Source organism: Arvicola amphibius, chromosome 12 (genome assembly GCF_903992535.2).
Source record: "Arvicola amphibius chromosome 12, mArvAmp1.2, whole genome shotgun sequence".
NCBI classification, from domain to species: domain Eukaryota; kingdom Metazoa; phylum Chordata; class Mammalia; order Rodentia; family Cricetidae; genus Arvicola; species Arvicola amphibius.
Genome location: NC_052058.2, coordinates 46,140,220 through 46,154,278, shown reverse-complemented (window position 1 = coordinate 46,154,278; position 14,059 = coordinate 46,140,220).

Sequence of the window (14,059 nt, the reverse complement as noted above, 5' to 3'; positions counted from 1 at the left end):
GCACCCATTGGAAAGCAGCCAGTGAGAAGCTTGGGCAGAATTTGGCAATATTTTAAGGCTGAGAAAGCTGGAAAGTGAGCATAACGTAGACCTGCTTGGTAAGGTCTGATTGAGAAGTCTTTCCCTTGTTTCACCCCCGCCCATCATGGAATTGCATACAGTGTGCAGTGGGCTTGGTGCAAATCTTTCATGTATCAGGGACTGGTGATTTTTTTCACTTTTGAAATCGTCATAAATTCTGAGCCATGAATTATTTTGGGTTGAAGGATGCAGTTGAATCTTTAGTAGTCGCTCTGCTGCTGACAAGGCGCACATCTCCCAGGAGATGCTGTTTCTGTGACACCCCATTGTCGTGAAGGACATGTCCCCACCCTCCATTCAGTAGTACCTCACTCTGCCAGCTGACTGTGACAAAGACAATTCTAATAGTATTTCAAATACTGCTTTAACATCTGATCATTTCTCTTATAGAAACATTTAATTCCACTAAGCCATTATTACTTGTGGGGAAAGTTAGTTTTGACTCTATGAAATATTTCCTCTACTGAATTTTATCAACCTAATTACACTTCAAGTTTTGGAGACCAGTGCCTTGAAGTTGTCCTTATTGGTTTTTTTCCCTTCTAAATCAATAAGAAATGATCTGGGTATGAAAATAAATTTTCTTGGTAAACACGGGCACCTTTTGCATTTTATATCCCTTGTTCTAATATAATTGCATCATTGGATACAAACCAACTAAGTGGTTTTTAATTTTCAGCACAGTGAAATCTGGATGACAATAATATATTTTAATTTTGAAATCTTCAGTTTCTCATTGGCTTATGTTGATGTTGCGTCACTTCAGCATACAATCCATCTTTATTCTGCAGTAAATCTCATGGAGCACATCGGTTATTAATGACCGTGGATTAGCAAGAGACATGAAGACGGGAATTGCAAATTGTCTACATTCTCTGGTACTACACACTGAAGCTAATGCCTTGGGCATGCTCTGTGCTCTACATAGAATGTGTGTGTGTGTGTGTATTATATATATTATATATATAATCTCAAATAGCATAGACTTCCTTCAATATTCAGGTTCTAGAGGTTCTACACTGAGATAAATACATGTAATTTTGTTTCTCAATCAATTCAAATAAGAAGCTCATTAATGTTCAGGTTCACCCAAGAGGAGCTCCTTAAAATTCAGTAAGTGAACAATTCAAAAGATTCCTGAAGTCCTTGAAACTTACAAGATACACTCCTCCCTCCCTCCTTCCGCAAGCTTACATAAGTAGTAAGAACAGCTGAGAAATACTCTCAGCTGAAATGCCTAGAAGAGGCAAACCAGCAAGTTGATTAGAAGAGAAAAAACCAGCTGTGTTTTCTGGAAGCCTTTCAGATTGAGTTGCCTAAAAGAGACCCTCTCACCTGTAGACACGCCTGTAAGTCATGCAGTGAGCTCCAGGCTTCCAGGTTTCAGGAGCCACCACCCATTACAGAGTGGGCTATTGGTGATGCCACCATTCTTACTCATTTCTTCTCCCATAAGTGACCCTAATAAAAGTGACCCACACTCCTGCAAGTGACCCTAAGAAAAGTCATTGGTTTATCAAGTTGGACTTTGGTGGTATCCTCACCTTGGTCTGTTGTTGACTCCATACCATGCGTGAGTAGACGATTGTTGATGTCTCCCCAGAAGTGGTATCACACAACAGCAAGAACCAGGTTCCCAACTTGTGACTATATGCTCGGTGTGCCAGCTGCTCTCACTGGTGTCTCACAGCACAATCTCAGGAGAATAAAGAAGAAATTATGTTCTTTATTTAATTGTTTATACAATATTAAATGTACATTAGAGATGACCGTGTAATTTATACACATGTAGTAAATGCAATGAAGCAATATGTATTGAAACAGAAACAAAGTCGCATCATGTAAACTTAACAAATGGAGGTTGATGTGTTCAGAGATGACTGGGCTGTGCCAAAGCATGTTATTCAACCGGTGAAAAACATCTACACCTACGAGCATCCACACACAAAGGCACTGAGAAAGAGGCAGAACTGTGGATGCAGTTCAAATAAACACACCCCAAGTTCAAGTCCTCCCAGCATTCCCTCTGAGCCTTTAGATGCCATTTATCAGTGGCCTGAAAGATGGCACAGAAACGTCTGCCCCGACCCCTATAGTCCAGGGCAGCTGGTGCCTCTATGATAAACAAATCTATAATGGAGAAATGGGAAAGATGGAGAGATGGGAGTGGAAGAGAAGGGGAACTGGGGATGCAATGGCAATGAGGAACAGGCCAACATGAGGAAACTGCACGGCCTCCTGAAGCCATGTTGGTGTCCTGACGCCATGCTGCTACTGGGGCCGTATTGATCTGAGTGACCTGTGTTGTCACCTGAGGCGATGGGAATGTCTGGGCCTGGGCCACCACTGAGAGTCATGTCTGGATCTGTGTTGATATCCATGTCCCACGTTACTACCAAAAGCCAAGTGGTTGTCTGTGGTTTGGGCCATGTTGATGTCTGAGATCTGTGCTGCCTCAGAGGACCATGCTGATCTGAATGGCCTGCACTGTCACCTGAGGCCATGGTGACATTCAGGCCAGGGCTGACATGGAGGGCCATGACTGAGCCCATGGTCCCACTGCAGCTGGGGTCTGCATTGATTTCCAAGGCCATGTCACTACCAAAGGCCAAGTGGATGCCCCTGATCAGGGCTGCTGCCTGAAGCAATAGTGCTGTCCAAGCGCGTGTTTAGCTGGTCCTGCCCCTCACTGGCTCCAGGAGAGCTGACACTGCCCGTCATGGACATAGGGGAGCTGCTCTGACTGCTCACTTAGGCAGCATAGGAGAGCAAGCTCATCACCTACACACCGGAGAGCTGGTCCCGAGAGTGGGGAGCTGGTGCCCCTTGCCAGCTGCAGCACTCAGGAGAAGCCCTGCACCTTCCTTGGGCAACACAGAACTGATCCCGGTTGTGTGGGTGAGGAAGAGAGAGCCTCATGCACAAGCGTGGGAAAACTGGTCTTATCTCTTGCCAGCTGCCACAGGCAGGAAAGTTGGCCCCACCTCTACCTTGTGCAAATCAGGAGAGGTGAGCCTGGTGGCATGGTTACAGGATAGCAGTCAGGCTGGCCAACTCAGCTACCATGAGTTGGCCCACCCCAACATCTACTTCATCCATGACCTGGTGGGCATGTGAAGGGGACAGTCCTGTAGAAGCAAAGCTGCAGGATCTCCATGGCATACAGCAACAACAGCATATCCAGGAGGAGTCCTGGTGAGGGTCCAGTATTGATAGTCTAGCAGAGGCAGAGGCCTTGATACAGGCCCACTGCTAACTGCAATGAACATTCGCAAGTAAAGCTGTTGGAGCGAAAGGGCAGACTTTTCGCTATAGCTTCATGGCGAGATTTTTTTCTTTGTTTATTTTCTTTTGTGGGGGAGGTCCCAAGGGTAGGGAGCTGATACGGAGCAGTGGGGGAGATTAGTAGGGTTGTGGTGCATGATGTGAAATTAACAAAGATCCAGTAAGAGGTTTTTTACAAAGCAATTTATCAACAGATAGAGTCAAATTTTTATTTTTGACTCTTTTTCTGTTGTGATTTTTAAGAAGCTACCTGATGATGTTCTGTGAAATCTTGTCCTGGCTCTCTGAGTAGCCTCTTGGTTTCCCTTTTTGACAGACCAGTTTGCATGGGCCTCTTTCTTTAAGCTGTACAAGCAGAAATGTATGAAGAGCTTTCTTAAATTTTATTATGATACAGAGCAGGATTGGTTTTCAAATGAGGATTGACACTTGAATTGTGTGGGTTGATAAAATTATTGACAATGAAACCAAACATTCATACTCAAAAACCCAGTTTTCAAAATTACTTTTAAATTGTAAGGATTTGGCCTACTTATATCCAACTGTTACTTCTGGAAAAGGGAGGGAATAATGACAGATGAAAAAGAGAGTAAGAAAAGAAAACTGAGCAAGAAACTTGAACAAGATTGTGGCATCATAGGAAGAAGTAAAGAAGGAAATTAAAGACGTCCTAAAATTCCATGAAAATGTTCACAAAACATACCCAAATTTTTGGGATACAACGAAAGCAGTGTTAGGAAGAAAATTCATGGCACTAAATGCCTACATAAAAAAAAAAAAAAAAAAAAACTGGAAAAATCCCACACAAGTGAATTAACAGAACATTTGAAAACTTTAGAACCAAAAGAAGCAAACTAATCAAGGGGGAATAGACAGCAGGAAATAAAGAAACTGAGAGCTGAAATCAACAAAATAGAAACAAAGAAAATGATACAAAGAGTCAAGGAGACATAGCAGTTGGTTCTTCAAGAAAATCAGCAAAATAGACGAATCTTTATCCAAACTAACCAAAAGGTAGAGAAAGAATATCCAAATTAACAAAATCAGAAATGAAAAGGGAGACATAACAACAGACACGGAGGAAATCCAGAGAATCAGGACATACTTTGAAAACCTGGACTCAACAAAATTGGAAAACTTAAAGGAAGTGGACAATTCTGCATATATATCACGGAAATTAAATCAAGACCAGATAAGCAAATTAAACAGACCTATGACTGCTAAAGAAATAGAAAGAGTCATCAAAAGTCTCCCAACCAAAAAATGCCCAGGAACACATGGTTTCAGCACAGAATTCTACAAGATTTTCAAAGAAGAATTAATACCAATACTCCTCAAATTGTTTCATGCAATAGAAACAGAAGGAACATTGCCAAACTCTTTTTATGAGGCTACAATTACCCTGATACCCAAACCACACAAAACATTACTAAGAAAGAAAATTACAGATTAATTTCACTTATGAACATTGATGCAAAAAAAACTGAATGAAATACTTGCAAAAATAAAATCCAAGAACATATCAGAAAAATCATTCATCATGACCTAGTAAGCTTCATCCCAGAGATGCAGGGATGGTTCAACATACACAAATCTGGCAATGTAATCCACCACATAAACAAACTGAAAAAAAAAAAAACCCACATGATCATCTCATTAAATGCTGAAAAAACCTTTGACAAACTATAACATCACTTCATGAAAAAGATCTTGGAGAGAGCAGGGATACAAGGAACATACCTAAACTTACCTAAACATAATAATGGCAACGTACAGCAAGCCAACAGCCAACATCAAACTAAATGGAGAGAAACTCAAAGTGATCCCACTTTAATCAAGAACTTGGCAAGGTTGGCCACTCTCTCCATATGTATTCAATATACGTCTTGAGGTTCTAGCTAGATCAATAAGACGACGAAAGGAGATCAAGGGAATACAAATCAGAAAAGAAGTCAAACCCTCACTATCTCTGATGATATGATAGTTTACATAAGTGATCCCAAAAATTCTACCAAGAAACTTCTACAACGCATTAACACCTCCAGTAATGTGGCAGGATACAAGATTAACACATACACACACAAAAAAAAAATCAGTAGCCCTCCTTTACATAGACTATAAACAGGGTTAAAAAGAAATCAGAGGGCCAGGCGGTGGTGGCGCACGCCTTTAATCCCAGCACTCGGGAGGCAGAGGCAGGCAGATCTCTGTGAGTTCGAGACCAGCCTGGTCTACAAGAGCTAGCTCCAGGACAGGCTCTAAAGCTGCAGAGAAACCCTGTCTCAAAAAACCAAAAAAAAAAAAAAAAAAAAAAAAAAAAAAAGAAATCAGAGAAACATCACCCTTTACAATAGCCACAAATAACATAAAATATCTTGGAGAAACTCTACCCAAACAAGTGGAAGATCTGGATGATAAGAACTTTAAATCTTTGAAGAAGGAAATTGAACAAGATATCAGAAAATGGAAAGATCTCCCATGCTCTTGGGTAGGTAGAACTAACATACTAAAAATGGCAATCTTACCCAAAGCAACCTACAGATTCAATGCAATGCCCAACAAAATCCCAGCAAAATTCTTCACAGACCTCAAAAGAACAATACTCAACTTCATAGGGAAAAGCAAAAAATTCAGGATAGCAAAAACAATTCTGTACAATAAAGGAACTTCTGGAGATATCACAATCCCTAACTTCAAAGTCTACTACAGATTTACAGTATTGAAAACAGCCTGGTATTGGCATAAAAACAGACAAGAGAACCGATGGAATCGAAATGAAGACCCAGATATCAATTCACACACCACAAACACCTGATTTTTGATAAAGGAGCAAAAAACATAAAATGGAAAAAAAAAAGAAAGCATCTTCAACAAATGGTGCTGGCATATCTGGATGTCAGCCTGTAGAAGAATGCAAATAGATCCATATCGTGTGCTACTTAGTTCCAGGCTCAGCCCTCTCTCGGGGTTCAGAACAGGACTTCTAGGACAAGCAAAAACTGGCTTGGAAACAGCATTTGAGGGGTAGAACAAACTAACTGACTCAGGCATGTTTTCCTGACTTGTTTCTTTATTCTGTGGGGGAAGATGACAGAAGGGAGAAAAAGAAAAGACGTGGTGGCATAGGGATGAGGGCATAGCATAAGGGCAGGAAGGAGCAATCTCCACAAAGCTTTCCGTTTCCAGAGGCTGCAGACAAGTTAAAAATCCCAAAAGCGGTAACAATATGATCAGGCATGCATTTTCACAGAGTCACAAAAACCAGTGGATCTGGCAAGAGGGAACTTATTGTGTCAGAGTGGGCATGGCTGTGAAGTTCCCCTGTGGCTGTGAACACAGCTATACTGACCTGTGGGCTTGCTTGATTTGCATTAACATCTAGCTGGTTGAGTCAAAAGGAATCTCTTTTGGGGACCCTGCTTTTGACTCCAGCAGGGTGCTCAGATAAGAATTTTCTTTTAGTAACTCAGACCTTTTTCCTGTATAAATAGTTAATTTCCTAGGCTATAATTTTATGTTAGTTAAAACCAAAATGAAGGGTAAATACAGACTATTAGTAGCTTGTTAGGTTAGAGCAAATAGCCAGTAGATTACATCTTCCTGAGTCTGCTGTAGAGCAGACACCTTGCCTCCTGTATGAGGCTCTTTTCTTATCAGTGATCACTGTCAAGAAAGGTTTGTGTGGGATTACTTTTATGTGGATTTGGTTATGAAAGCAAGGACTTGACTGAATCCTCTTCACACCATGGCTTCTTGGTGTGGGGGAAGGTATCTGGTTGCCCTACAGGAAAAGTCACGTTTATACACTGCTGGGGTAGTATAGAAGGGAGAAATGCCATGATTTCACAAGATTTCTACAGAACTGACAGTGACTTCTCCAAAGGACAGGTGTCCCTATAGCTCTGCAAAAACAGGTTAGTCCAGGTAGAGAACACATATACATTTCCCACAGATACTCCATTGGATCTGTCAGCTGTACGTTTACTGTATAAAACGTGTGGGCTCATCACAGATCCATATTCATTGCCATGCACAAAACTCAAGTCCAAGTGGATCAAAGACCTCCACATAAAACCCACCATACTGAACCTCATAGAAGAGAAATTGGGAAGTACACTTGAATGCCTTGGCACTGGAGACCACTTCCTAAATATAACTCCAGTAGCACAGATACAGAGAACAACAATTAGTAAATGTAACCTCCTAAAATTGAGAAGCTTCTGTAAAGCAAAGGACATGGTCAAGAAGACAAAATGGCAGCCTACATATTGAGAAAAGATTTTCACCAACCCCACATCAGACAAAGGACTGATCACCAAAATATGTAAATAACTCAAGAAACTGGTCATCAAAAGAACAAATAATTTAAAAATGGGGTACAGACCTAAACAGAGAACTCTCAACAGAGGACTTTAAAATGGATGAAAGACACTTAAAGAAATGCTCAACAACCTTAGCCATCAGAAAAATACAAATCAAAACAACCCTGGATTCCATCTTGCACCTGTAAGAATGGCCAAGATCAAAACACTAATGACAACTTATACTGGAGAGGATGTGGAAGAAATGGAACACTCCTCCATTGCTAGGGGAGTGCAAACTGGTAGAGTTTCTTTGGATGTCGGTGTGTGGGTTTCTCAGAAAATTAGGAAACAACCTTCCTCAGGACTCAGCAATATTACTTTTGGGTATATACCCCAAAAATGCTCAATCATACCACAAGGACATGTGCTCAACTATGTTCATAACAGCATTATTTGTCATAGCCAGAACCTGGAAACAACTTAATACCCCACAACCAAAGAATGGATAAAGAAATTGTGGTACATTACACATTACATGGAATACTACTCAGTGGTAAAAAATAATGACATCTTGAAATTTGCAAGCAAATGAATGGATCTAGAATAAAAAACCAGAATTAAGTGAAGTAGCCCAGACCCAGAAAGACAAATATAATATGTATTTACTCATAAGTGACTTTTCAACATAAAGCAAAGAAATGCCAGCTACAATTCACTTCCCCAGAGAACCCAGACAACAAAGAGGACTGTAAGAGAGACATACATGGGTCTAATCTACATGAGAAGTAGAAAAAGACAAGATCTCCTAAGTAAATTGGGAGCATAGGGATCATGGGAGAGGGTTGAAGAGGAGAGGAGAGAAAGAGAGGGAAATGGAGAAAAATATATAGCTCATTTAAGAAAAGGAAAAACTTAAATATATGTATTAAAATACTAAAAAAAGATTGTGGGCATAATCAATTGCTCATCGTGCAACAAAAACTTAGGCTGTTACACTTTCATATAAAAATTAAGTTCAACACTAGACAATAATTTCTGACTGGTGATTTAGAACCATGCACCAATCAATACCATGTTCACTGGTCTGCATTCTGTCTTTATCAGACTTGTAGAACCTGATCTAATTGCTCTACCAGCACTGTTCTCCCATCTGAAGACGTGATGATTAGAGCCATTTGGTGTGCTGTCATACATGGAAGTGACTTTGGACTGAACTCTTTGGTGCCTATAGCCAGCACAGGTCTGGCCAGAGCCATGCAGCAATGCGGAAGGGAGAGGACATCTGTCCAGGGGCAAACCACCTGCAGGTCTTTGAAGAGAAACAACTCATGGGCTGATGTCTATTCAAGTCAGTCCAGCAGCTCGTAGAGGGATTCGTGCTTATCTGGATGACTTGTGAAACAATCATTAGAAAGAATTAGGGACTGTGTAACACCGTAAGGGGAAACTTAGGGTTGGGATTTCTCATTTGCTTTCCCCTCACCTATAATGTAGGGAATAAAAGGTATAAAGCTTGTGTCTAAGGGTTCAGCACTGAGTAGAAGTCATTATTTCAGATTGAGTCAGGGAAATGCATTCAATCATGGTGTTCATCGTTTTCATTAAACCAGGTAGATGTCAAGATTAGAAAATAACTTCTTTGATGAAATATCAAGAATTAATGCCAGCTCTCACTTGGGGAAAGAACAACCTGGAAGATTGAGCAAAGCACCCTCTAAAGCACAAGGCACCTGGTTGATTAATGACCCAGAGCTTCCTCTTGGGGTTTGAGCAACCTCCTCTGATGAAAGTCTGTTTTCACGTAGCTTCACTTCCATGACAGGAGTTTAAGAAGTCTGCTTCCCACAGCTGTCTCACTATGTCCTGGACTCGCCAGCTCGAGGTAGGATGCTGGATTGCTATGGAGAATTCGGAGGGCTTGACTGAAGTCCTGAGATTCCTTCTCTGGGTGTCTCTGAATCTATTAGAAAGCTATTCAGGAGTCACTACCGCGTGGGATACAAACTGGTCTTTTCATGGCTGAGAGGAGCAAGGGCATGCATGCACTCTTTGGCAAGAAGGCTGTTAGACAGCAGTGTTTAGCTTGAAAACAGGGATCAGAGTAAACTGAGAACAAGGGCAGAAATGCACTCAATTCAGAGGGAAAAGGGATGCAAGGAGCTGAAATGTTGGCTCCACAGTGAAGAAAACTCGGTCCATTTCCAGAGGTCCCAAGTTTAATTTCCAGCACCCATGTCAGGCAGCTCATGACTGCCTGTAACTCCAATTCCTGGGGGTCCTGCTCTTATTTCTAGACTCCACTGGCACCCCCACAAACATGGTATGCACTCACATAGACACATAAATAAAGATATTTTTAGAAACTTGTTTTTTAAAGAGCTAATGCTTACAGAGTACAGCTAGCATGCAACATTGGAACTTTCTCCATGGTCATAGTTAACTGACAGGCATCAAGCAGCGCATGTGGCCCCTGAGATAACCTTAGCTGGAAGACTGTTCTCTCTGTGTGTAGGCAGTTATGGAGAAGGACTCTGTGTGTTTGGAGGGGATGCAGAAGTTGAACGCTGTCTCTTTCCAGCTGGTTACTTTTTAAAAGTGATATTTTCTTCCTTTGCATGACATACGTGTGGACCTTTATAGCAAATGCTTTCATTGTAAATAGAAGATATTCACCAAGTAAACACCGAGGAGGCATCTTACGTCATCAGGATGTCTATTTGACTGAACAATGTAGTATCTCAGGGTGATGGCTACATACTGGAAGCTTTGATTATGGGTGTCATACTGGCACTGTGTGGAGGACGGTAGATCTCCACTTGGCTCCTCACCCTTTCGTCACTGCTCCTGTGACATCGCTCTTTTTCCCTCCCACCTTCCACCTCCCTTGCTGTGGAATTGGCAGCTGGGCTAGTTGATGCATATGTCGCAGGTATTCTTTGATTTCTATTTCTATACTTTGATTGTATAGTATTAGCTCACATGCTAATGCCACTGCTTGGATGTTTACATCTGTGCGCTAAAACAGGAGTCCCAAGGTCACTGATATTTTTAGGTCAATTAGCATCTGAAACAGAAACATACAATCTTACCGAATTCCGGGCCAGTTAAGTGTAGTGTGCTACACAGTTGCCACCATTCCGCTACCTTTGAGAAATAAGACCAGTCTCTCCTGTCACTTTCATGCTGAACTCTGACAAGTTCTGAATGGGTGGTGACGGTTATGATACAAAGGGGAGGGGACTGGACACCGCAGAGGGAATCATCAATACTATACTGGCCATCACAGCGGGAAGAGCAGCTAAAGGGAGGAGCATGTGTGGAGATAGATGATGATAAAAATTGTTCTTCCTCTATAAATACAGTCACAGTAGTGCATACAGAGGAGCAAAAGGAAGAATAGAAGAAAATGTGGATAGACACAGCTCAGGTGTCGATGAAAGACTTGAGATCAGTATTTAGTCATAGGTGACATTGCTTTCAAGACCGTAAAGCAATCAAACACATGTCACTTAAATAGCTAATGTATTGCTGTGTTCCACTGTAATAACACACATGTGTACTCCATTTCTAGATACTTTGAGACTGTCTCCGAGTCTTTACCCTGGTGTATCTTCCCTGAACCCTGTATCTGAAGGTTCCTTATCAGCTGCTTTTGAGGGAACCCAGCCCATCCCTCACTGCTTGTCTGCCCGAGCCTGCATGCAGGTATCTTGTGAGGTGACCCTAGCCATGAAGAGATTCTCTGTCCTTAAATTTTCACCCAGACCTATTTCCACCTGTACTCTGACCCAGCTTGCCCTGGCTGAACTGGCTGCTGTCTTCTCTTTGCCCTGACCCAGCTAGCCCTGGTTGAGCTGGCTGCTGTCTTCTTGGTTCCTAAAGCTACAGTTCCAAGCAGCCAACTTCCCATTCTGCTCAAATGTCTTCTGGTTTTAAGGTATCTCAGCTTCTGATCCTAGGTTGAGCCCTTCAGATAACGTCTGTAAGAGAAAGGACTGGCAACAAGTAGCATGCTCACATTTTCTGTGTGGTAAGTAAGGAGAGCTTCCCGCATGCCTGCACATGCCTTCTCTGGCTTAGTGAACATTCTACTACATCTCTCCATTTCTCCTTCTGTGACTTCTTGGGTCTTTGTACCGTTAACACATTTGCCTTTCTCTTTTGTTAAATTTCATCCAAAGCACATGTATACATGTGCACCAAATATAATCCTTGGTTAACTGTTCCCCATTCAGAAATTAATAATCTCTACTTAAAGCAAAGAGGTGCAATTTAAACCTTTTCCTGAAAATACATGAGTTCCAGGACAAATGCTTATCCTGTTATTTATGGGTTAATTTTATAACTCCACACGGCACAACTACATGAGCAGCCATTGCCATGCTATTTCTTTTGCTATGAATGCATTTACAAAATGTATTTGCTAGAAATTTCCATTAGAAATACACTTAGGTTTAGTAGCTATCACTTGTATATATTGTATTTCTCATACTTTATCAAATACTCCATAGAGAAACTGTCATGGCCGTGGATACTTATAGATCACTAGAGCTGGGCATCGTCCCTTGGACACAGAAGGTATTTGCTCAGAAGGCATTCCAGTTCTGAGAATGTTCTGGAACCTTTCTTTGAAAGTGCGGCAAGAGTTGGAGATGGAGAGATGGCTCAGCAGTTAAGAGCACTGGCTGCTCTTTCAAAGGCCATAGGTTCAATTCCAGTACCCACAGGGCAGCTCACAACTGGCTGTAATTGTAGTTTCAGGGGATCTGGCACCCTCACACAGATATACATGTACTAAGATCTGCGAAGTCCCCCAAAAGCTAACAAGGAAACTGAGTCCCCTATGTAAAAGCAAAGAGCCTTTATTTTATGCAAGTTTGCAAACTCTGTCTCTTCGCATGTCCAACATATTGGAATAGATGACGGTGAGCCAAAAGCTCAGTTAGAATTAGGTTTTATAGTAGTAAAGGTGGGGGTGAGGGGTTTCTGAGGTTCAGAACCCCTGATTAGCTGACATTTGTCTAGGGGTGTCCTGGTGAGTGTGTGCTGGCAGGTGATCATATCTACAGCAATTGGAACGTTAGGCATTTCCTTTGGATGTTCTGTTCTTGGGTGGTGCTCAGGTAATCTCAGTTTGTGGTTTTTCTGCAAACAGACATTGCTTCAGGGTAAACTACTGAGACTCAGGCCTCTATTAACCTTATCAATGGCTGAGTCTTACTCTGGCATATGATAATGGTTGGAAGTAAAGAACTTCCTTTGGGTGATCTGTTCATATTTAGCTTATCATGGCTGGATCATACATACAAACAATAAAAATCAATAAATCATTAAAATTATGTTATTAAAAAAGGAAGTGTAGCAGGAACAGTGGACAAGCTAAGCACATCTCCACCAATTTTCCTCCCCATGCAAGGCACTAGGAGTTAACTCTCAAAGCTCCAGGGGTCCTGGGCTCCTGAGGAAGCCTGTCAGAGGAATTGGTCTAAACTGCACCTGAGGGGATAGCATCTTAACTCACTCAAAGAGCACTTCCTTTAAGGTATAGTGAGGTTCTTTGACCTTGACTGGACTTCTATGACACCTTCATTCCATGCTGTCCTGAACTTTGGCCCATCAGAGAGACCTTCCTTGTTCCTGTGACTTCTTCCTTCTATGGAGAAGACCACGGGTAGTGAAACACCTCTCACCGACTTCTGCGGTTCTTTTCAACTACAAACCCAATGATCTAGACAGACACTGAGAGTCACAGCTGCAGCAGCCTCTGTTGTGGAATATTATTTTAAAATGGGCTACATTCATTAATGCTGTGGAATATTTAATGATACAAAGATGTGTTGCATTCTTTTATGTTGCATTTATTTAACTCTGTGATTCTTTGCCTGTCTAATACACCTGATTGATCTATTAAAGAGCTGAATGGCCAATAGCTAGGCAGGAGAGAGGATGGGCTGGGCTGGCAGGAAGAAAGAATAAATAGAAAGAGAAATCTGGGAATAGATAGAGGAGTGGGAAAAAAGAGAAGAGGGTGCCTGGGGCCAGTCACCCAGACACAGAATAGGAAGAAAAGAAAAGATATACAGAAATAGACAAAGGTAAAAAAAAAGCCCAGATGCAAAAGATACATGGGAAAACTTGAGTTAAGAAAAGCTGGCTAGAAACAAGCCAAGCTAAGGCCAGGCATTAATAAGAAAGAATAAGCTTCTGTGTATTTATTTGGGAGCTGGGTACCGGGCCTCCCAAAGAGTTACAAAACAAAACAAAACAAAAACGAAAACAAAAACCAGAACAACAACCCTCCACGTTTGTCTTGCTTCCCCCTTTCTAGCCAGTATTGTTCAAATAGGTGACTGTGTGGTGGGTGGGAGTTGTTACAACTCAAGGCGGTC